The sequence below is a fragment of the Haliotis rubra genome, unplaced genomic scaffold (genome assembly GCF_003918875.1).
Source record: "Haliotis rubra isolate DU_JTF1 unplaced genomic scaffold, ASM391887v1 Scf1024, whole genome shotgun sequence".
NCBI classification, from domain to species: Eukaryota; Metazoa; Mollusca; class Gastropoda; order Lepetellida; family Haliotidae; genus Haliotis; species Haliotis rubra.
The window spans coordinates 277,015-301,492 of record NW_025764920.1 but is presented as its reverse complement, the minus strand read 5'-3'; the positions used below and the strand labels follow the sequence as shown (position 1 = coordinate 301,492).

Sequence of the window (24,478 nt, the reverse complement as noted above, 5' to 3'; positions counted from 1 at the left end):
TGAGCTGTCCACACGGTAGGGGATCTATCTTCAGGAAGGCTGTCTATTACAAATTAAACCATACCCTCTTGTTAGCAAGTCGCCTCCAGCTTTTATAACCTTGAGAGTGTATACTGTAATACAACCCATTTCTGCCTCTTCCCTCAGAATATACAATAGTAGTTAGTAGGGCTGTGCAATATAACCGGTTTACCGGTATTTACCGGTTCAGACATGAAAATGATACGCATTGCGATACGCTGATCGAAAACCGGTTTTTTGACTTGCATTCGGAAAACTTCGTAACACTCGGAAATGTTCGGATATTTCCTTTTTTCATTTGTGCCAAATATTATTTACCTTTTTAATTTTTATCATGAATAAAATTTATTATAAAGCTTAATCAAGCATAGTGATTTTGCTGTGTATTTGCTCTATAAATCAAGCATTACCTCGATTGTAAGTAGTTTTTTGATTAAAAATACTTCATGCAATATATTGCAATACATATGCAATACATGCTTTTGCATCGCAATATATCGCAATATGAAAATTCTCTGCAATACCCACCCCTAATAGTTAGTACCATTATTGCAGAGACACATTACGAATCATAAGCGTATCGATTTATTTATCACAGCATCCTGTATCACTATTAATGCAGTTTGTGGGGAAAATGCCCATATTTTAGAGGCGCTTCATGTTTGCCCACAGAAGCGTACGTAAAATAAAACACTGTTCTTTCTCTCTGTGCAATGGGCGGGAACACAATAAGTGTGTGTTTAGTTTTACGCCGCACTCAGCAATATTCCAACAATATGACGGAGGCGGAGGTGTGTATTAATAATCGAGCCTGGTCCAGACAATGATCAACATCATGAGCATCGATCTACGCGATTGGGATACAATGACATGTGTCAACCATGTCAGACTCTGGAAGGAGCGGAAACACAATAAGCAGTTCACACTGTGATTGATAGAGTTACAGATATTCAACAAACCAGTGGTTAATAGAATGACAGAGAGATTCTAAAAACCAGTGGTTAAAAGAGTGACAGAGATTCAACAAACCAGTACTTAATATAGTGACTGAGATTCTAGAAACCAGTGGTTGATAGAGTTACAGATATTCAACAAACCAGTGGTTAATAAAGTGAGATAGATTCTACAAACCAGTGGTTAATAGAATGACAGAGATTCTAGAAACCAGCGGTTGATAGAGTTACAGATATTCAACAAACCAGTGGTTGATAGAATGACAGAGATTCAACAAACCAGTGGTTAATAGTGTCACAGAGCTATAAGACACTAGTTGTTGATAGAATAAATTACCTTAAACAAACCAGTGGTTGATGGAATGTCTGAGCTTCGAAAAAAGTGGTTGATAGAATGACTCACCCTCTACAAATCAGTGGTTGATAGAGTGACTGAAGTTCGATGGACTTGGACAAATTAGTGTTTGATAGATTAACTGAGCTACTACAAACCAGTGGTTGATATAATTGACCCAGTTTCTACAAATCAATGGTTGAAAGTGTCATTAATCCTCGATTAACCAGTGACTGATAGAGTGACTAAGCCTGAACAAACCAATGGTTGATAGAGTAGCTTCCACATATCAGTGGCTGATTGAATAACTGAACTTCAACCAACCATGGTATGTTCATACCCAACACATACCCCACAAACACCCATACTATTAATCATTCAGAAAACATGGACATATTGAGGAAAGAATGTATGTTTATATTACATCTTGTCTGAGGAAATCAGCTTCACTACATTTAAACTGGTACTCACCGACATGTCATCGGTCTGCGTGTGTGTAACATTGAAACAGGTTGTTGTACAGTGATTGTTAGATTGTAAACATGTAACAATGGAAGAGGTGAATAAACCCCATATCGCACTGGCTCGGGAGGCTGAATGGCCGTATTGCTACCAATGACGTCACACACTGTTTCACATCAAATACATTGTATCGTGGCGACTGTAGTTTCAAGTTGACATCTCACACTCTCTCTCTCTCTCTCTCTCTCTTTCTCTCTGTATGTCTGTCTGTCTGTATGTATCTCTCTCTCTCTCTCTCTCTCTCTCTCTCTCTCTCTCTCATGGCATATATTACATATCACCTTTCTACCTCCACGTGCACAAACAATTTGCCATTCAAACTGATATGTCGCGCCTATTACCAGTGTGAATGTGTGAAGTCTGGTGTCCCCTGCCGTGATGTTGCTGGAATATTGTTAAAAGCCCGGTAAAACTCAACCCACCCACTCACTCACTCACTCACTCACTCACTCAAAAATTCCCGGCACCACGTTCAGTCCCTGGAATAAAGTATTTAAATATAAATATATCTACAAAACAATATATATGATCCTAAAGGAGCCCTGAACAATTTCCGGAACTGAGGAAATGGAGACATGAACAAATTATTGGTCACTTGGGTTGGGTTCCTTTTTGAACTCATTCTATTGTATCTGGAGGACAGACACACTCTGCAAACTAAACCACCGTGGTTAATGCTTTGCTAACTGCAAGTTACATAACACTGGTTGATATTTTGGTCATAGCAAGACACAATTTGCAAATAGAAAACCTTGACCTTGTCTTCCTTTGTCATAAACTCTCCATCGTGTCTCATTAGCATATTACTGAGGCTAAGTGTTTGCTGTCAGCATTACTCCAATGTCTGTAAACGGGGACACATCTGTATCCTTAGTCCTTGGATCCCCTTTCCGATCAATCACTCGTTTACAATCCTTAGGGTTAGCTGTGCTAGGGTTTGGGTGGGGTACCTCCATCTGTATCCTTAGCCCTTGGAGCACCTTTCCGATCAATCACCCCTTTACAATCCTTAGGGTTAGCTGTGCTTGGGTTAGGGTGGGGTACCTCCATCTGTATCCTTAGCCCTTGGAGCATCTTTCCGATCAGTCACCCCCTTTCCGATCCTTAGGGTTAGCTGTGTTAGAGTTAGGGTAGGTTATCTCCATCTGTATCCTTAGCCCTTGGATCCCCTTTCCGATCAATCACCCCTTTACAATCCTTAGGGTTAGCTGTGCTTGGGTTAGGGTGGGGTACCTCCATCTGTATCCTTAGCCCTTGGATCCCCTTTCCGATCAGTCACCCCTTTACAATCCTTAGGGTTAGCTGTGCTAGGGTTTGGGTGGGGTATCTCCATCTGTATCCTTAGCCCTTGGAGCACCTTTTCGATCAATCTTATTTCTTGTTTTCTGCTGTCTAGCTGTAACTACTCCTTCTTATCTATCCAATCTTCTGTGTACACTCCTCCCAGAAGGAATACAAAACAGTTTTCCAAGTTAATTTATTAACGGCTCTTTGGGTAGTTTGCATTATTTGCAAAGCACAAAATCAAACATGCAACACAATGTGCAAATTAGTGCTGCCTTTACACACCAAATAAGATAGATAGATAGATAGATAGATAGATAGATATTCTTTACTTCCTCCATAGTTTGAAGATTACAAATGTATATTATACAGTCATATTAATGGTATATGATACAACAGAAATGCTCATGAAATAATTTATACAGGGTGGTAAGGTGAAATACAACAGTTATAAATATTTTTCCATTTACATACAGAATTTGAGACACATATTATAACATTTGCCCACACATCATAGTTTAGCTGGTCCTTTGCATCTTCCGGTATTCCGCCAAGTAGAAATTTCAGAAATTCATCATCATCATCGTAGGTCCATACTTTTACAAAGATATTAACATCAAGTCACACATTTGTTCAAATAAGACATTTCTTTCAGCAATATTAATCTTACAAGACATAAAAACGTGCTTTAAAATATCGTGCGCCACAGTGCCACACTCACATTCCTTTGACTGAATGGGAACAGAACCCAGTTTAATAAGAAAACCAATACGTTTATAGTACCTTGGTCTGTCTTGATTTACACCGTCCGATCTTATTGACTGATACCGTATCAATGACAGCCTTGACTGCATGGCATACTCTGCTGCTTTTCTATCACATTGTAAGACCTTTTCCCGTACCATTCTTGACCATTTCCTTTTACATAAAAATTTAGAACATACTACATATTGTTTAATTTCTTCCTGGATACCATATTTAGCTAATAATTTAGCTTTACACACCAAGTAAGTGTGCAGGTAACAAATGAAATTACAATGTACAAAAAGTAATTACTACAATTACACAATGTGTGCCCCGATTTTATGAGCGCTTCACGATAATAATACGAAGGTTAGGCCATCCCATGTAGTCATGGCAGGGGGCACAGTACTATGGCACACGATATCTGCAAACAATTCACACACAGAGATAACCCCGCTTAAATATTAGAAAGGGGCTCTTAATCTAGTATCCATTTCAACACCTTAAACAGTCCATTCCAACACGCACAATATGGTAATATATTCCTACCCGACAACATACACTTCATGGGGGGTGAAGTGCACCCCTGAACTATTATCAGAAAACCAGTTGGAAATTATCTCGTAATAGTATTATAGCAATGTCTTGGCTTCGACCCAACACTACACTTAACGACTTAGGGGACACGGAGGGATTCGATCAGCCTGGTGAGGAAGACGCCTTGTACATCCTGCACTTGAAAGACAACGTGTATAGGCGGGTGTCGTTATCAGATTTTAAAGAGCCTGAATGGTTAGTCAACTTAACCCTCACCTCACCTTATATCACATTAAAGGAAAAAGGTTTTATCTCTGAAATTAAGAATAGCGGTACCGCGCTAGGGTGTTTCGTTCCGGGACCAAATACAAAGATTATACTAAGACCGGTTTTACCTAATATGTTACTATCATTCATCGGGGGTGAGTTACAGTATAAATGCTACAGAACCCGATCGGATATTCCAGTTGTGTCACCAGGCTCCACACTCATCATAGAAGTCTACATCACTAGAGTTAACAGTAATAATCTAGACCAACAACTTGTACCCGGGGTGATAGTACACTGGAATCCCCAGAACCGTAGTGTTCGTCACCGCACCATCGTCATACAACCGGACCCCTCAACGGGTTCTATAACCCCCTCAATAATCCCCTCCGAGGGGGATAGTGTGGATGCAAAGTTACCTATTAACTTCTCCACTATTCTCCTACATGAGGATTCACACCTTATAAGTCTCAAGTACGTTGATCGAAGGTTAAATGAAACCCAATTAAAATATCTTTCGTAATATATATTATAGGATGGGACTGTACCCAGGCATAGATGAAGTAGCGAAGACCCTGGAAACCGTAGACGGGTTCCGCTTGAGGCAATTATGCGATGTAAAACGCCAACTAGAACAAGACCGCGATAAGCGGAAAGCACTATATAAGAAGTACCATAGAGCTTTCAATGCCGTGGACGGGACTGATACTACCCTTATGGCAGCCAGCATGGGCCTAGGGGTGGCAGGTGTTGGTTTGTTAGCTACCATCGTAGCCGCACCTATAGTGATGGGGCTCGAAATAACAGCTGGGGTGACAGGGGTGTTGGGGTTGGGGCTTAAGCTTGTATCCCGCAGACTGCATCGTAAAGCATTGAAACACGACGAAATCAGGGTTCTGGCTGAAGCAAAGCTGAACACGGTGAGTGAGCGTATTTCCACGGCACTCACTGACAGTAAGATCTCGGAGGAGGAGTTTCGTTCAATCCTCTCTGAACTCACAAAATATGACAAAATGAAACAAGAGATTCGATCCAAGTCTCGTAAGTCTGCTATAAGCGAGGACGAGAAAAAAAAGTATATAGAACAGGGGGTACAAAAAAGCTCGGCAAGCCTTTATAACGAACACCAAAGAGATCATAGGCGATTCACATTAAACTGTTTCGTCGAGGCCAACGTGTCATAGCGGCATGTAGAGCTATACAACATAGATAAAGTTGACATCAAAGCAGACGAGCCTACCTTGTACTACTTGAGGGATGGGCCAGGGAGGGGGTTTGTAAGAGAAGAATTATTGATCGTACCGTATGACACAGTGTTACCTCCCATCAACACGACATAGAGGATATTTGATCAAATAAACGTTTTCATAGCTTGACCCAACTAAAGCATTATTTGAGAAATAAGGCTTTCTGTATAGGTAATAACAGTAAAAATAAGGTATCCGACTAAAGCTTTATCTATGTAATAAAGCTTTAGCTACCTTGATCCCTGGAAGTCAGGTAGCATGGACAAACAGTATGTGAAAAATGGTGGAAAGGATAGTGTGTGGAAACAGGAAACAGTGTGGAAACAGGTAGCATGATGCCCAGGTAGCACAGGAAATAGTGGAGGTGTCAGATAGTGTGAAATGTGCATGAAACAGGTAGCATGACAAACAGGTAGTGAAACAGGCATGGAAATAGATAGTGTGAAATAGCATGATAAATAGTATGGGAACAGGTAGTGGTGTCAGCATGGAAGTCAGGTAGTGTGTCAGGTAGCATGGATGTCAGGAACAGTGTGGGAAACAGATAGTAGCATGGATAAACAGTATGGAACAGGTAGTGGAGGTGTCAGATAGTGGTCAGGTAGTATGGATGTCAGTATGGATAAAACAGTGGAAAAGACCAAAACGAAGACCGACGCACGACAAAACGAACACGACGCCCAGCGGAAAACGCACAACGGCCCAGCACGACGCCCAGCACGGACGGCCCAGCACCGAACGACCGATCGGCATAAAACGAAGAAAACGATAACGACGACGGACAACGAAGAACGAAATACGGAAGACGAAAATAACGACGACCGAAGACGGAAGAAACGACGAAGACGACGCACGGCGGAAAACGGATCAACGACGTCACGAAGAAGACGACAGGAAGAACACCGAAAATCAGCGGAAGAAAACGATAAAACGACGACGACGAAATACGAACACGACGCACGACAGCGGAAATACGCCGACACGACGCCCGGAAGACGGAAAAACGAAGACGACGAAGACGACGACCGAACGGAAAACGAAAACGAAGAAAATCGAAGAAGACGGAAAACGAACGACGACACGGAACGAGGTCTGGAACACGACGGCCCAGCGACACGGACGCCCAGCACAGCACAGGAAGACGGACACGATCGCCCGGAACACGACAACATGAAGGAAAACGAAGACGACGACGGCCCAGGAAAGACGGATCGGCCCAGTGGCCCAGGAACGACACCGAACGAAACTTCGCTAAGAGTTGCCATGAACGGGAGAATGTTAGCAATCGGTGCCAAGGAATGGTCCGAATGTCGCAAACATGTTAAAACCATAGAAGATGGCTACTGGTAACGGGAAATTGCAGTAGAAGAAGAAATTGATAGAATCGTGATCGAAGTAGGACTGGCAAGTGATTTAGACACCGAGACCGATTCAAAAAGTGATGACTAAGGTCCGAAGTATGCTTAAATCAGTAACTTCCATAATGGATCTATTCTGTATTTGACCCGTGTGGAGATGATGCACCAGAATATATGCCAATTATACATTCGTTTGTAAACATAACAAATGTTCTTTTCTCTAGCACTTGTGTGGGGTTTTTTGTAAATAAAGTTATATTTGTCTTGGTTCAGTTTCTAAGGATCTTAGCTGTACACATACTTCATATGATATAACTGACTGCTGACTGACTGAGTTTAGTTTTACGCCACTTTTAGCAATATTCCAGCAATATCACGGTGGGGGACACCAGAAATGGGCTTAACACATTGTGCCCATGTGGGGAATCGAACCCGGGTCTTCGGCGTGACGAGCCAACGCTTTAACCACTAGGCTACCCCACCGCCCCATATGATATAACAATCAAAACACGATTCGCACGAGGAAATTGAACTTTTCAAGCTTTAGACGACAACCTGTTTCCCTCATTTTTCAATTGGACTGTTCTGGAGGGCATTCCCATATATGCAAATTGGGGACAGTTGTCTGGGCGTGGCTCATCTAATCAGTAGTTACATTTCTTAATTACTTTCTTAATTCTCCTGACACTGAAATATAAAATCATCTGTTTTGACATGTTGGAGTACATATTATGGTCTGTTAGTACTTCAGTGTATATTATACTTATCTATGACACACATGATGTTGCTGATTATTCAACAGAGCGTGCCAGGATTCCGCTTATACATAAGTATGTTTCATAATGGGAAGTAGCAATTGATAATGTGAATAAACGATGACCCACTGTAGTGAAAAATGTAATGATCCTTATGTAGTGATTTGTCTGTGTATATGGATCAAGTTCATAATTACTTGTTGGTGCAGGTTACCAGGCTCCCATCCTACAAAGCAAACTTATTGCTCAGATGATAAAATTTCTATTCCGTTATAGCTATCAACTTAGGGTTAAAATAGTCAAACAGTTCAAAAAGACCAATCAAACAGTTCAAAGGTCATGTGACATAAACGACACAATGCAGAAGTGAAGTGATGGGATGGCAATAATTTTGTCCCTTGTACTTTGCCGGAATAATTTAATGTATGTAGTTGAAAAAGGCTATGAAACCAAAATATTGGACATGTGAACCGATGTTCATGACATGAAACGCAACAGGTAACCGAAAAACTTATTTTTTCAATAGAATAAAATAAAGTTTCTCTCCGCTAATTTCACTTGCTAATGATAATAAAATGCTGTGAAATGCAAAGAAATGACGTCTAAATTTGGATGGTGTGTGTGTGTGTGCGTGCATGCGCATAGATTCTATACAGAGTCTATGTGTTTTAAGAACGCAAAGCTCTTTTTCCTACCATGAACACTGCTAATCCAACATGTATGAATTCCCTAAATAATATATTTGAGTATTAATTTGCATCATTTGAACTCATTCATACATAATCAGCAATATATCTGTACTGGATCAAAGATCACATTTGTCAATCTCTTAGTGGGGTATTGGCATCCAACCTGCGATACGATACATCACGATACTAAAAGTTTAGTTTCATGACGATATATTGCCAAGGTATTGTGCACTGAAGCTGCGATACGATACGCATCCCGATATAAGGGTGGCGATACGATACGTATCACGATAGTAAAATCTTTAATTCTAACACCAACTATAAAACACCTTAAGATCAAAATAAAACCTATTTTAAAGTATTTCGTCAAATTCCCCAGCGTGTTTCAATGTTTATTTGGAAACGAGATAATTAAGTTTATACACGGACTTTGTGAATGTTAATAACATGCGAGCGCTATGTCTGACAGTTTTTGATGCAGGAATTCCCGAGAAAACGTTTACTTATGAAGGGAAAAAAAAGAAAGCATATATTTCAATCATCAAACAAAGTGAGTCTTTTTTCTTGACAGATATCGCGATTCGGCAATATTCAAAGTTAAACATCGATGTATTGTGGCCCATTTGAAGTATCTTATCGGGATATACTTCAATGTAAAACTTTGTATCGATTCACTGTATCGACGGCCCATGGATTGATACATCGATGTGTATCGATCAATCGTCACACCACTACAATCTCTCCCTCTCTATTGTGATACATTAGTTCATTTCTTTATTATAACACATATGTTTGCAAATCAGAAAAAAGCATTAGTAAACATATATTTCTGAGTCTGATTAATGTATAAATGAAACAGCATTACACTTGTTGCCATGCTGACTCTATGGCAGATAAGACAATTGAACTTGTAACAACAGATTTGATGACAGATGGTATGGTGAAGCAGATGTACCTTATCAGTAGATTTAGGCTCAATTTCAAAACTGTTTCCATAGAGACAAGAGAAATTAAAAATATATATGACAAATGAGATATCAAGGGATGCATTCTTCTATGGAACCATATTTCTGTGTAATCTGGACACCTACCTAAACCAGACTTTAATACCCTGCCCTATTCAAGACCGGTTTAGGATGGTTAAACTGTTTGTGAACCTTAAACAAAATGATGCCATTTCCCTGCAAGGCAGACAGGTCATGAACACAACTTCCTCTGGAGAGCAAGGTCATGGTGATGAAGTTGGTACTTACAGGTCCTGTTTTGCCTGGTCGTGGTGGTAGCCGGGGCAGCTGGCCTGATGATCCTGGCTTAGCTAAAAGTTGTGCCATCTGTGGAAATAAACACTTAATTAATGGAAATAATCAATTTGTAGTCGAGTCATCCCAAGGATGACACCTTGCCTTGTCTGAGGGTGATGTGGATTTGATTAGAAGGTTGAAGGTTTGAATCCCACCCATCACAGGATACTGACATTTTACAAAACTCTGCACAACTGCAAGCAATTTCAGTTTACAAAATATGAAAAGACAGAGTGAGGTACAATGTAGTGTGTCTCACAGTCCCCAAACCATATTCCAGGCCCGATTTCTCCAAACTACAGCCAGCTGAGCACTCCCAAACAACTGCAATGCTAAAGTTCAATATTGATTTCAGTTTAAATGAAGCAAGTCCAGATCTCTCTGGTCTCCCTAGGGTTCCTTTTCAATTGAAATGGGTTTATTTGTTAAAATCAAAATGACATATATATATTCAGAGACTAAACATTAGTCTAGGTACAATGCTGCACTCAACAGTAATCAGGACGGAAGGGTGCATGAACTGGTTAGGTCTGTCATTTTCCTGGGGCATGGGGATGGTGGGGTATAAAATCATATTTTACAGCAGGCTCAAAAGGAAAAGCTCGCTAAAGAAAAGTGCTAGTAGTGGTTGTAGTTAGAAGTAAACTTGAAATGCTCATTACAAAATGTTTTTCAATATTTGAGTCTTTTGAGTGCAACAAACGCTGGAGGGTTGTTGAAAGAGAAGCTACAAACCTATAATAGCAAATCTTGTATCCTTAAAACCAAGACATGTGTATGTCATCTTCACATGATACACTGGTGCATCGATGTATCGTTTCACCCTTACATTACAATGCCACTATTACTGTATGTGCTTTATGATTTGCTCATGCTATTGAAATTGAAATCTAGTGGAGGATCAGGGAAAGAAACCTTTCAAAATTTCCCACTAGACTACAGGGCCAACGAGTGGACAGTAATTAGTGGTTCTGTCTGTACTTCACTGGTCCAAAATAACATTTGTAGATTTACATTACCATCAATACAAAATTCACTGGCCACCAGGACCACTGCAAACTTATCATGTAGTGGTTCTGATGAAGTAAGAGCAAAATGAGACTTTGGATACATCCTCTTAAAAATACTATTTCATTACGTTTTGGTCGCTTGCAGTTTTGAATATGTTAGGTTATGACACACAACTTTTATATACCCACAGGAAACCAAGAAGCCCACTAAAAACTAACATTTAGTCCTCACTACTGATGTTTTCATGCAATACCAAAAGTCTGACTCAATGTGTTATTGACTACAATGCATTTAACATACATATAACGACCCTGACATGTGGCTTATAACCTATTATTCTGGACTTGTAATGACAGAATATATACATATTTACAGATACTCACTATTCATTTTGGCAAGAGTTCCGCCCGTAACCCCCATTGAAATGCATTCTATTCCTTAGGATTATTTTGAGGTTTGGGGCTAGAATTTAGGGTTAGATTTTAGGGTTAGGTATAGGCTGTTTATAAAAAAAAACATTGGCGTATATTCTTAGATGTATAATGATTAAACCAAATACGGGGGTTACGGGCGGAAATCTTTCCTTTATTTTTGAGACATTGGCTTTAGAAATAGTACTAGCAAAAGTTGCAAAAACTAGACCTTTGAGTGCCGTTTCATGATAATTTGATATGCACTGACAGTCATTTTGTTTAGCTATCATCAACTGATCTATTGACATATAACATAAATTTGAGTTGGAAGTCAAACAAAGGTGGTATAAATCGGCGTTAATCAAACATGCCACGACTGACACAATCCCGATTGACCTGAACGTTGTAAGTGTTGCCCCGTGTTGACATGTTGGATAACATATGCATAACTACCTGGTTATTTCCTTTTGATGCCATTTGGTCCTGTCAAATGATCAATCAATTAGAAGTTGTCGGTTTAAAAAATTGTATTAAAGGTAATCAGCTGATGAACACACGTAAAATTTATATTGTCGTATGCCGTTTCAGTCACAATGTCACCACGCGCACGGAAACGACCTTGAGAAAAATATTTTCCTACAAACAAATCTGACCTTGACATCAAGACGACATTCAGACCAAGCAGGGAGATAATATTGTACGAATCTGGTAATTTATCTATGAATACTAAGTATCGACGGCTGTAGAGAAATATTTGATATATATAAGGTTGCCTTTTGCTGCGAAAATAGAAATATTACTTTACGCAATGCTTGGTCGCTGTAGGTAAATAGCATTTGAGATATCGTCAAATGTCAGCACGCCTTGCGGCTCTCACTTCACCTGTCAAACATCTTATCTTTGGTGGTATTTATGAATTAAATGGGTCATTGTGGATACAGACATACACTATTTGAAAGGCATTCCCATGTCATTCAGGCTTCCATGCGCCTCTAACGACGAACACATGCACTGAAAACTCCAAGCGAGTATCATCTGCAAGGTCGAATGGAGGAAAATGTGTTCTGCTGATTATGCGGTGAATCAATCAAACACTGTATCTCTAATTTGCACATGCACGGTACTCAGAGTGACTATGTTCATGGTAACAAATTCACACAATACCTTGCTTATAATATCATGTACAAACACTCTTGAATAGCGACGAGAATTTCTTCATACGCGACCAATGCAGATGGAATCAACGCGGTAGATATCCAGACTCGATTTTGGTTAATTTGTGGGAAACATGCCAACTTATTTTACAAACAGCAGACATTGACGATATACATCTTAACAAATGCATAAATAGCAGTTCAATTATGAAAAACATTGATTGTCACCTTTTCAAGCAGTCAGGGTTAGTCCAACTTCGAATGACAGCCGACAGCAGACAACCGAGTGTCTGCTAACTATGCATTGTTCGGGGCTGAATCGTCCGTGCCAAATATGGCAGGCAAATTTATTCTCGCCCCGAACAAGAATATGTAAAACACGCCTCTTTTTTTCACACACGCTCAATCAAAATACAGAATCGTTTTCACCATGAAGCATGGTCGCACGAACGCTTTTGTTTAAACTGGATTAAAGACTGAGTACTAAAGTAGCAAATTGGTCTCCCGCACCACACCGATATCGAATATACATATATATGGAGGGACTTAACTCTTGAATAATTCAATTTCCATAATTAATTTGCATTAACAACTGAATTGATGAGGGGTGGGATTTGGGTGTGGCTGAAGACAAACAGGTAAACTTTTGAATCTGTGACGTAAACACACGTGTGTGTGTGTATGTGGTTGGTTGGTTGGTGTCAGGCGTATATTAATCAATATCATATAATGAGTATATCCGTTGATTTCATAATGTAATATTTTGTGCTGCAATGAATCGCAATTTCATTTTTTAAATGTTATCTCCATAATATTATATTCTACCTAAAATGACGTTTATAAACTCCATGAGTTTAGCTCAATATTTTGAGATGACTTCCGTATGTTGCAATCTGTATGCAGACTGCAATCCATTTTTAAATCGAATTAAATTGATAAATTTGATGTTTTGTAACTATCAGCTGGTTTAAGAAGGGTAAATCTATTATAAAAAGTGTGTCGTTGACATATATTTATAGTGAACATTCCGCTTCAGAGTCTTAACTTTGGCTCTGCACATTCGTTTCATGTCGTTTACGGAATTGAAAACAAACGAACTGCTGGTGTATAAAATAGCTGGCTATATTCATACATAGTAAGGGGAACCTAATGTTACGATAACGTGATCCTATCATAACAATCAATATAACAGACATATATACAACAGATGTGATCATTAACAGCAAGGCATTTTCTCTGAATATTTATTTGACCTATCAATTGAAACACTTATACCTTTATACGATTTTACTGACATAATTTCTGTCTTACTGGTATTAAAAAAGAAAGAATAATGAATATATTTATGGTGCATTTAGTGTGGAGCGGATTTATGACACATCCTGATATAAATGGATGCCATCAGATACATCCTTTCAATGATATCAAGTGAAATATCGATATAATTAAATCAGTATGATTATATCAAAAAACGATATCAGTGATCAATATGTCAATAAATAGATTTATGATAATAGCTAGCCAATCGCAGTTATCGTGACACTTATTAATGACATCACGTGATAGTATAGACGGACGGTAAACTGCCTGCGTTAAGAGCCCATCGTCACCTTACACTCGATATCCATTCAGTCGCTTAGGGCGACAATGGGATATTGAAGCTACATGTATGATTTCTTCACACCGTTTTACCTATTATACATTTATTATCAGCCTACACAAGATGTAAAATCTCGATTGCACTGAAACAAAATCTACGACGTCAAGTTTGGGAAATAACGGGTAGGGTTGTGGTTACGCCGAAGTCCCGGCTCTCTCTCTCTCTCTCTCTCTCTCTCTCTCTCTCTCTCTCTCTCTCTCTCTCTCTCTCTCTCTCTCTCTCTCTCCTCTCTCTCTCTCTCTCTCTCTCTCTCTCTCTCTCTCCAAAATAGCTCTCTCTCTCTCTCTCCAAAATAGCATGTATAATATTGATATTACATTGTATTCACAGCTTGCAGGACGAACACCAGTGGTTTCATCGAATATTGGAACTTTCATACATAAATAATACAATATCTTTTCAGATCGTAACATAAATCAGGTTAATAAAATCACTTATAAATCATCATAACCCATATCGACAACGTACCTTTCAAAGGTTTCGCCCAGTTTCGCGTTTCACTGTCAACGTAAATATTTCAACATCCACATGTGACGGTATGCAGAGGCTTAACAAGGTCACGTGACGTTATGAGATAGTATGTCACATCGATATAATTCTTTCGGTCTCCATTTCACAGAGTATGTTGAACGCGGCTTCATGTGGGTGGATAGATAGGTGAATGAATGAACACTATTTCAGCTTTTATCGGATTCTGTCAACTATCTGGGACAAAACCTCAAAGGGATGCAGGTCACAGTGGTCAGACCCACGATCACAGACATGAGTAGAGGTGAAGTGACTCGTGAGTGGGTAGGGCGTCGATGAGTTAGTTGGTGAGTGAGTGAGTGGGTAGGGGGTCGATGAGTTAGTTGGTCAGTCAGTCAGTCAGTTTGTTTCGTTTGTTTGTTGTTTAACGCCACATTCAGCAATATGCCAGCTATATGACTGCGGTCTGTACACAGTCGAGTCTGGACCAGACAATCCAGTGATCAACATCATGAGCATCGATATAGTGAGTTGGTGAGTGAGTGGGTAGGTGGGTGGACGGAAGAGCTAGTTGGTGTCACTTGGTGAGTGAGTGAGTTGGTAGGTGGGTGGAAGAGCTAGTCGGTGAGTGAGTGAATGGGTAGGAGGGTGGAAGAGCTAGTTGGTGAGAGCTAGTTGGTGTCACTTGGTGAGTGAGTGAGTTGGTAGGTGGGTGGAAGAGCTAGTCGGTGAGTGAGTGAATGGGTAGGAGGGTGGAAGACATAGTTGGCGAGAGCTAGTTGGTGTCACTTGGTGAGTGAGTTGGTAGGTGGGTGGAAGAGCTAGTCGGTGAGTGAGTGAGTGGGTAGGTGGGTGGAAGAGCTAGTTGGTGAGTGAGTGAGTGGGTAGGTGGGTGGAAGAGCTAGTTTGTGAATGGGTGAGTGGTTAGGTGGGTGGAAGACCTAGTTGGTGAGTGGGTAGGTGGGTGGAAGAGCTAGTTGGTGAGTGGGTAGGCGGGTGGAATAACTAGTTGGTGAGTGAGTGGGTAGGTGGGTGGAAGAGCTAGTTGGTGAGTGAGTGAGTGGATAGGTGGCTGGAAGAGCTAGTTGGTGAGTGGGTAGGTGGGGGGAAGAGCTAGTTGGTGAGTGAGTGAGAGGGTAGGTGGGTGGAAGAGCTAGTTGGTGAGTGAGTGGGTAGGTGGGTGGAAGAGCTAGTTGGTGAGTGAATGAGTGAGTGAGTGGGTAGGTGGGTGGAAGAGCTAGTTGGTGAGTGAGTGAGTGGGTGGGTGGAAGAGCTAGTTGGTGAGTGAGTGAATGGGTAGGTGGGTGGAAGAGCTAGTTGGTGAGTGAGTGAGTGGGTAGGTGGGTGGAAGAGCTAGTTGGTGAGTGAGTGAGTGGGTAGGTGGGTGGAAGAGCTAGTTTGTGAATGGTCGAGTGGTTAGGTGGATGGAAGACCTAGTTGGTGAGTGGGTAGGTGGGTGGAAGAGCTAGTTGGTGAGTGGGTAGGCGGGTGGAATAACTAGTTGGTGAGTGAGTGGGTAGGTGGGTGGAAGAGCTAGTTGGTGAGTGAGTGAGTGGATAGGTGGCTGGAAGAGCTTGTTGGTGAGTTGGTGAGTGGGTGAGTGGGTAGGTGGGTGGAAGAGCTAGTTGGTGAGTGGGTAGATTGATAAGTGAGTGATTGGCTAAGTGGGTAAATTAGTTGTTGAGTGGATGGGTAGTTGGTGCATGAGTTAGTTGGAGGTGGCGGGTTGGTGCAGCCTAAGTCATTGTCGCGACCCTCGAGGTCGGTCTTAAACGACTCCGGCTAGTGAGTGGTTTAATCCCGTTTTGATCAGTATCCAAGAATTAGAACCTTCGATCTTAGGATTATGGCGCGCTCGAGGGACGCAACCCCCAACAACGAATCACAACTATAAAAGGTCCAAGCCATCCTTAAATCCAAATACCATACCATATCACAACTATGAACAGGTGACACATTCAAGCTGTAACTGAACTACACGCATGACAGTGCAACCATGCATGAACGATCTAACACACACAAAAAATCATTTACACTATTAGATATGAACTGAATGCATTGCCACTGTAGCGCCCCGTTCAATATATATCCTCGACGGTTACTATTAATACACATAAATGTCTCGTGTGGAAGAAAATGTTTCTAAAACGACTGATTTACAATACTGAATATTTATTAACACTGTAGAGGTATTCAATATGAGAGTATATATATGTGTATTCTCGCGATTGTTTCCGTTAATAAACATCATGAATAAATATATAGTATCGATTATATTGGATAAAATGGCCTTTCCACAAAGCGATCGTAACTAGGTTGGATGGTTGGTTGGTTGGTTGTTTAACGCCGCACTCAGCAATATTCCAGCTATATGTCTGCGGTCTGTAAATGATAGAGTTTGGACCAAACAATCCAGTGATCAACAACATGAGCATCGATCTACGCAATTTGGATACGATGACATGGCAACCAAGTCAGCGAGCCTGACCACCTGATCCCGTTCGTCGCATCTTACGACAAGCATGGGTTGCTGAAGACCAATTCCTACCCCGATCTTCACGGGTGGTCGTAACTAGTTGTAGTGCTGCGACTGTTTTGTAAAATGGGGACAGGGCTCTGTTGCACAAAGCTATCTCAGCGCTATGATCCTAGCAAGGTCTCGGTCAACAAACTGATCTCAGCGCTAAGACTAGTCTGTCATACAGACCCTGAAACAAATTTTTGATATATCCAAGAAAGCTCATGCAAGTTTATAATATGTGGCAAGTCTAGATTACAACGCGCTCCTTTTCCTCATATTTTATTATCATTTTTTATGAACCCTTTGTTTTGTAAAATTTGTTCATTTCAGAAACAAAATATTTGTCTACGCTAAGACTATCGAAAGCCTATGTTAAAGTGTGTCACGTTCCCCCTTAGCGCTACGACAGGAGTTACGTTCACCTGAGGGCTACGACAAGTCATAAGTCTGTGCTAAAGTGCAGGAGTTACGTTCATGCATCTTAGCGCTACGGAAGTCATAAGTCTGTGGTAAAGTGCAGGAATCACGTTCACGGGAGGGCTACGACAAGTCATAAGTCTGTGCTAAAGTGAAGGAGTTACGTTCACCTTAGCGCTACGAAAGTCATAAGTCTGTGCTAAAGTGCAGGAGTTGCGTTCATCTTAGCGCTACGACAAGTCATAAGACTGTGCTAAAGTGCAGGAGTTACGTTCACCTTAACACTACGAAGTCATAAGTCCGAGCCAAAGTGCAGGACCTATGTTCACCTTAGCGCTACGAAAGTCGCAAGTCTGAGCCAAAGTGCAAAGTCCACCTTAGCGCTACGACATGGCTCGAACTGAAAACGGTTGTTGTCGTGAGGCGTCAGCCGTCGATTTCATGGTGCATGCATGAATGACGTGGTTTTGTGACAGAAAAGTGTTGTAGGGAACACTGTAAGGATAATGTGGATCGCACTAAGGAATGAGGGAGACATGAGCATGTCTAGTGACGGCACGAGGGTGAGTTAGCCTTCGAATCATTACTGAACAAATGATATGTAGCGTGTGAAAGTGGCTTGTGTGCAAGTGCCAGGCCAATTTCCATTAGCCCAAAATTTCTACATTAAACCATTTTATCGTGTAATTTCGACGTTTTTGGTCTCCCGTTTGTGTGTGAAAAAAAAGCATTAAAAATGCAAAAGGAAAAAACAACAAATGGCACTCATGCATTACACCGGACATCTACCTACTATATTGGGTCCCTTATACCCTAAACCTGAACCTAAACTTAGCCCTAACCCTAACCCTAAAACCTAAACCCTTGAAATAATCCTAATAAATAGAATCAATTAACGGAACCGGCACGAAAATGGCTGATGTGTCCAGTGTAATGCATTCTTACCAGAGACCATAATATATTACCGCTTAGAAAAGTAAGATACTATAATAAACTCCATTTTTGTGTAATGATGCAAATTACTGAATGAAAAAATATATATGTATATTAGTCATTTATAATTTATTTAGTCCTAATAGTTACGTTGAAACCGAAATATATAATATATTTAAATAATTAAATTGACCAAAACTGCAAATAATAGAATATGGCAGAATGTGACCGGTGTCACATTACTAAATAAATAAATTCAAAATACAAAAATACACAAGCACCTCTTAATACCAATAAATGTGAGCGTATTAGTGAAAATAATATAAAAATATTTTAAACTGGTGCATGTGAAACATTGCGCATCCGCCGGTAAACGACTACTTTTAAACTCTAAACATCGTTGGGCTTATGCAATGACATAGCTAGTAGAGATGAAACATCAGAGAGCGGAGCTTACACGCACTCGCTGAGCTAGACAACCGTGTGGTAAGACTACAGAATACCGATACCTTCCGTTATCTCTTTGAAAGCACGCGAGTTTACTTTTTGGTTAAGGTTAGGGTTAGGCTTAGGTAAGGTTTAGGTTAGGGTTAGGGTTAGGTGACGTGACGCTAAACAATATGGCTGGTAGGTATCCGGTATTCTGTAGGCAACCGTGTTGCTATGCCGGCGTCAAAGGGCATCGTTTCCAGAACGTGCTTTGGAACAAAAATCACATAAAATTACGTAAAAGAGTATTATGACGTATTTTAAAAGTTTGTGATGCTGTATTCTAAAGGTAGGCCTAAATACGAGTTTACGTGCAGAGTCATACAAGTTCCTTTCTCATACTAATATAAAAAATGAAGCAGTTTATAAAATGTGCTGAATACATAAAACCGGATACTTTTTATATTGGTAAAAATATACACAATAGTCTATTTATAATGAAATAAATCGTAACATTGTACTATTTATCTAATACTTTTTACCGCCATGTGATGATAGTAAAATGAGAGAGCCACGTCACCTGACGATGGTGCCATTATTTTGATTGGTTAATCCTGTCTGATGACGTCGCGCTAAAAATAGGTACACGTTTGTTTCTAAGGGTTGGGCAATACGTGGGAAACCCCCCGTAGCTTTTAATAGGACTACATTCTTTCAATGAGAAGTAGGTAACATCATGATCAACTTGAAAGGGTTAACATGCCGGGTGACTATGGAGAGTCGAGAAAGTACTTATAGTGTTAGCTTATAAATATGGGGTTTGTATTCTTTTACTTCATTTAACACGCAATCATGCCAGCTGAAGGATGGAGGACTATTTGTCCAGTATTTACTTTAATCCCAACCATCCAGCATCCTTCGGGTCCATCGCAAAATTATATTACATCTTTGAAAAGGAAGGAAAAACTAATATAGGTTTACATCGATCAAGAAGTGGGTTAGCCAATCAGGATGCTTATTCTCTACAAACGTCCATTGAGATACAAGTTCAAACGCAACAGAGTGATCTCAACAGGTTTGGATTCACGTTGGGACTTAGATCTAGCTGATGTATCGAAACACAGCCTCTGACAATGATGGAGTCAAATACTTGCTAATAGCCATCAATGTATTTACACGGTTTCTATGGGTGGAACCCCTTAAAGATAAAACACCAGATGCAGTCATCAAAGCACTGAAGAAAAGATTTTCGTGCTACTCTTCCACAGATTATAAGATCTGACAAGGGTCGCGAATTTGATAACAAGAAAGTGAGATCTTATTTTAAAGCAAGGGTATCACCTACTATGTCACTCAGAATGAAACCAAAGCATCTTATGCAGAGAGAGTCATACGGACTCTCAAGACAACCATGTACAGATACTTTACATACAAGCAAAACATACCACTATCTTCATATTTTACAAGATCTTGTAAGGAACTACAACCACAGACCCCACAGATCACTGAATGAACGGGCACCTGCTGATATCAACAAAACAATGAACCAATTGTTTGGAAAGAACAGCACGTTGATCCACTGCACAAACAAGTCAAACCCCAAATCAGAGAAGATGAATGAAAGAAGACGGAAAGCCTTTAAATTCAAAGAAGGGATCAGGTGCGACTGTCACATTTGAGACATGTCTTTCAACGTGACTATCAGGAGAAATGGACAGAGGAAAATATTCATTATTAGCCGACGGTACTTCAGGGATGGGATACCAGTCTATAAAGTCAAGGATATGGCAGGAGATCATGTCATTGGTTCCTTCTATGCGAATGAACTTCAGAAAGTCTATAAGTCTGCAGACACCATGTGGCGTGTAGACAAAGTCTTGAAGAAGAGGAAGAGAGCTGGTAGAAAAAAGAGGTGTATGTTAAATGGATGGGTTATCCTAAGAAATTTAACAGCTGATCCCAGAGCAGGACCTCCAGGGTGTATAAATAAGGATAGATGTGATGCACTTCTCATTGGATACAGAACCACCATGGAAGCAAATATGTCCCGATTGTCAGAGACGGTTTTCAAGGAAGGATGTTATGCTGAGACAGGAGACATAAGCACATTATTGATTATGAAAATCCACCGCTGCCGCCGCCCGCCGCCGCCACGGACGCAATTACCTCCGCCACAAGAGAGATACACACCACCAACCGCAGACATCAATTACCGTCGCCGCCGCATAACTCAATGCATAAGCAACAGCGAAACCACAATCAATTCAATGATAAAGAACATTTCAAGTTTACCATCCCCTCTAATGCAGTTGTTGTGGGTCCTACTGGCAGTGGTAAATCTATGTTTATCTACAACCTTCTCATGAAGGGATGTATACAGCCAACACCTAATCACATTGTCTGGTGCTATACCCAATGGCAGCCCCTGTACCAGGTGATCAGTGAACAGTTGTCCCATGTGAAGTTTGTGAAAGGACTTCCCTACAAATGTAATTTGACGATACCTACTTGGATGCTAGAAATAACAACATGATGGTGTTGGATGACATGATGTGTGAAGCTAAGGATGATAAACGTGTCAGTCAGTTATTTACACGAACTTCTCATCACAAAAATGTTATTGTCTTTCTGCTGCTGCAAAATTTATTTCCGCGGGGGAAGGAGTCACGTGACATCGCTCTGAATTCCCTCTATGTGACTCTATTTAATTCCCCAGTGGATAGACTACAAGTTCAACTGTTTGCTAGACGCATTTTCCCAAACAATACTGATAGGTTTGTGAACAGCTGTTTCATACAGTGACATTGGCTATAGCACCAGACAATGTGATTAGGTGTTGGCTGTATACATCCCTTCATGAGAAGGTTGTAGATAAACATAGATTTACCACTGCCAGTAGGACCCACAACAACTGCATTAGAGGGGATGGTAAACTTGAAATGTTCTTTATCATTGAATTGATTGTGGTTTCGCTGTTGCTTATGCATTGAGTTATGCGGCGGCGACGGTAATTGTGTCTGCGGCGGCGGTAATTGTGTCTGCGGCGGCGGAGGTAATTGCGTCCGTGGCGGCGGCGGCGGCGGCGGCGGCGGCGGCGGCGGCGGTGGATTTTCATAATCAATAATGTGCTTATGTCTCCTGTGTCTCAGCATAACATCCTTCCTGAAAACCGTCTCTGGACAATCGGGACATGTTGCTTCCATGGTGGTTCTGTATCCAATGAGAAGTGCATCACATCTTATCCTTATTTATACACCCTGGAGGTCCTGCTCTGGGATCCAGCTGTTAAATTTCTTAGGATAACTCCATCCATTTAACATACACCTCTTTTCTACCAGCTCTCTTCCTCTTCTTCAAGACTTTGTCTACACGCCATGGTGTCTGCAGACTTATAGACTTTCTGAAGTTCATTCGCATAGAAGGAACCAATGACATGATCTCCTGCCATATGCTTGACTTTATAGACTGGTATCCCATCCCTGAAGTACCGTCGGCTAATAATGAATATTTCCTCTGTCCATTTCTCCTGATAGTCACGTTGAAAGACATGTCTCAAATGTGACAGTCGCACCTGATCCCCTCTTTGAATTTAAAAGGCTTCCGTCTTTCATTCATCTTCTCTGATTTGGGTTTGACTTGTTTGTGCAGTGGATCAACGTACTGTTCTTTTCCAAACAATTGGTTCATTGTTTTTGTTGATATCAGCAGGTGCCCGTTCATTCAGTGATCTGTGGGGTCTGTGGTTGTAGTTCCTTACAAGATCTTGTAAAATATAAAGATAGTGGTATGTTTGCTTGTATGTAAGAAGTATCTGTACATAGTTGTCTTGAGAGTCCGTATGACTCTCTCTGCATAAGATGCTTTGGTTTCATTCTGAGTGACATAGTAGGTGATACCCTTGCTTTTAAAATAAGATCTCACTTTCTTTTGTTATCAAATTCGCGACCCTTGTCAGATCTTATAATCTGTGTGGAAGAGTAGCACGAGAAAATATTTTCTTCAGTGCTTTGATGACTGCATCTGGTGTTTTATCTTTAAGGGTTCCACCCATAGAAACCGTGTAAATACATTGATGGCTATTAGCAAGTATTTGACTCCATCATTGTCAGAGGCTATGTTCGATACATCGGCTAGATCTAAGTCCCAACGTGAATCCAAACCTGTTGAGATCACTCTGTTGCGTTTGAACTTGTATCTCAATGGACGTTGTAGAGAATAAGCATCCTGATTAGCTAACCACTTCTTGATCCGATGTAAACCTATATTAGTTTTTCCTTCCCTTTCAAGATGTAATATAATTTTGATGGACCTTGAGAAGGATGCTGGATGGTTGGGATTAAAGTAAATACTGGACAAATAGTCCCTCCCATCCTTCAGCTGGCATGATTACGTGTTAAATGAAGTAAAGAATACAAACCCCATATTTATAAGCTAACACTATAAGTACTTTCTCGACTCTCCATAGTCACCCGGCATGTTAACCCTTTCTAGTTGATCATGATGTTACCTACTTCTCATTGAAAGAATGTAGTCCTATTAAAAGCTACGGGGGGTTTCCCACGTATTGCCCAACCCTTAGAAACAAACGTGTACCTATTTTTAGCGCGACGTCATCAGACAGGATTAACCAATCAAAATAATGGCACCATCGTCAGGTGGCGTGGCTCTCTCATTTTACTATCATCAGCCATGCACGTGTTATCATTGTTTTCACCTACAATCAGGAGTTGTGGGAGCTATCTCTCTCCGACCCCAACATACACCCATTCCCCCCAACACACACACATCAACTTAAAACGAAAGAGTAGAGTAGAAGCATCAAACAAATATGGCCTACAGGTGCCTAATATACAGCAAAACCGAAGAATGAGTATTGTAGTTAAGAACTTTCTGAAAATCTGTTACTGTAACATCCGTTAGGGGTAGATTTACTTATATCGGTACCACTAAACGTATTTTCTGTGCATGATCGGAAGGTAGGGTTAGGGTTAGAGTTAGCAGGGTTAGGGTTAGGGTTAGCAGGGTTAGGGCTAGGGTTAGACTCCTATATACAACAACCGGAATAAGCTAAAGCAATGGTACCGGTATAAGTAAAGTGCTCTTCGGTTAGAGTACCTGCTTAGCTCACCTTGTGAAAAGTCAGGACACCACAACGTATCATGTATGTTCTGTTTTACCGTTGAAGAAAGAACAAACAGAGTGAATAATGACGTCATAAGAAACATGACGTCATCCGTCGTTACGTTACGTCGTGACCATTGCTTTGTTAGGACAAATGTTGCGTTTTCTTATATAAACGAGTGGCGATCGTCTATTCAGCAAGTCAACATGTCAACATGTATTATAACAAAATGTATCGTTGGAAAGCTTATGGTCACAATGCTATTTTCTCAGAGTACATGTACATGACTGCTATATATAGATCTATACAGAAATATATCTTCAATATTAATAGTGATC

General features: G+C 40.6%; 1 long non-coding RNA gene across 1 annotated transcript; it reads right to left on the bottom strand.

Annotated features, from left to right (window-relative positions):
• Nucleotides 1–2,202: 2,202 nt before the first annotated feature.
• On the bottom strand, nucleotides 2,203–12,059 carry LOC124271374. Its single transcript, XR_006897026.1, has 4 exons — nucleotides 11,890–12,059; nucleotides 9,965–10,042; nucleotides 9,919–9,920; nucleotides 2,203–2,214 (listed from the first exon to the last, which is right to left on the bottom strand). It is a non-coding gene; the product is annotated as an uncharacterized LOC124271374 (long non-coding RNA).
• Between the last annotated feature and the right edge of the window lie 12,419 nt (nucleotides 12,060–24,478).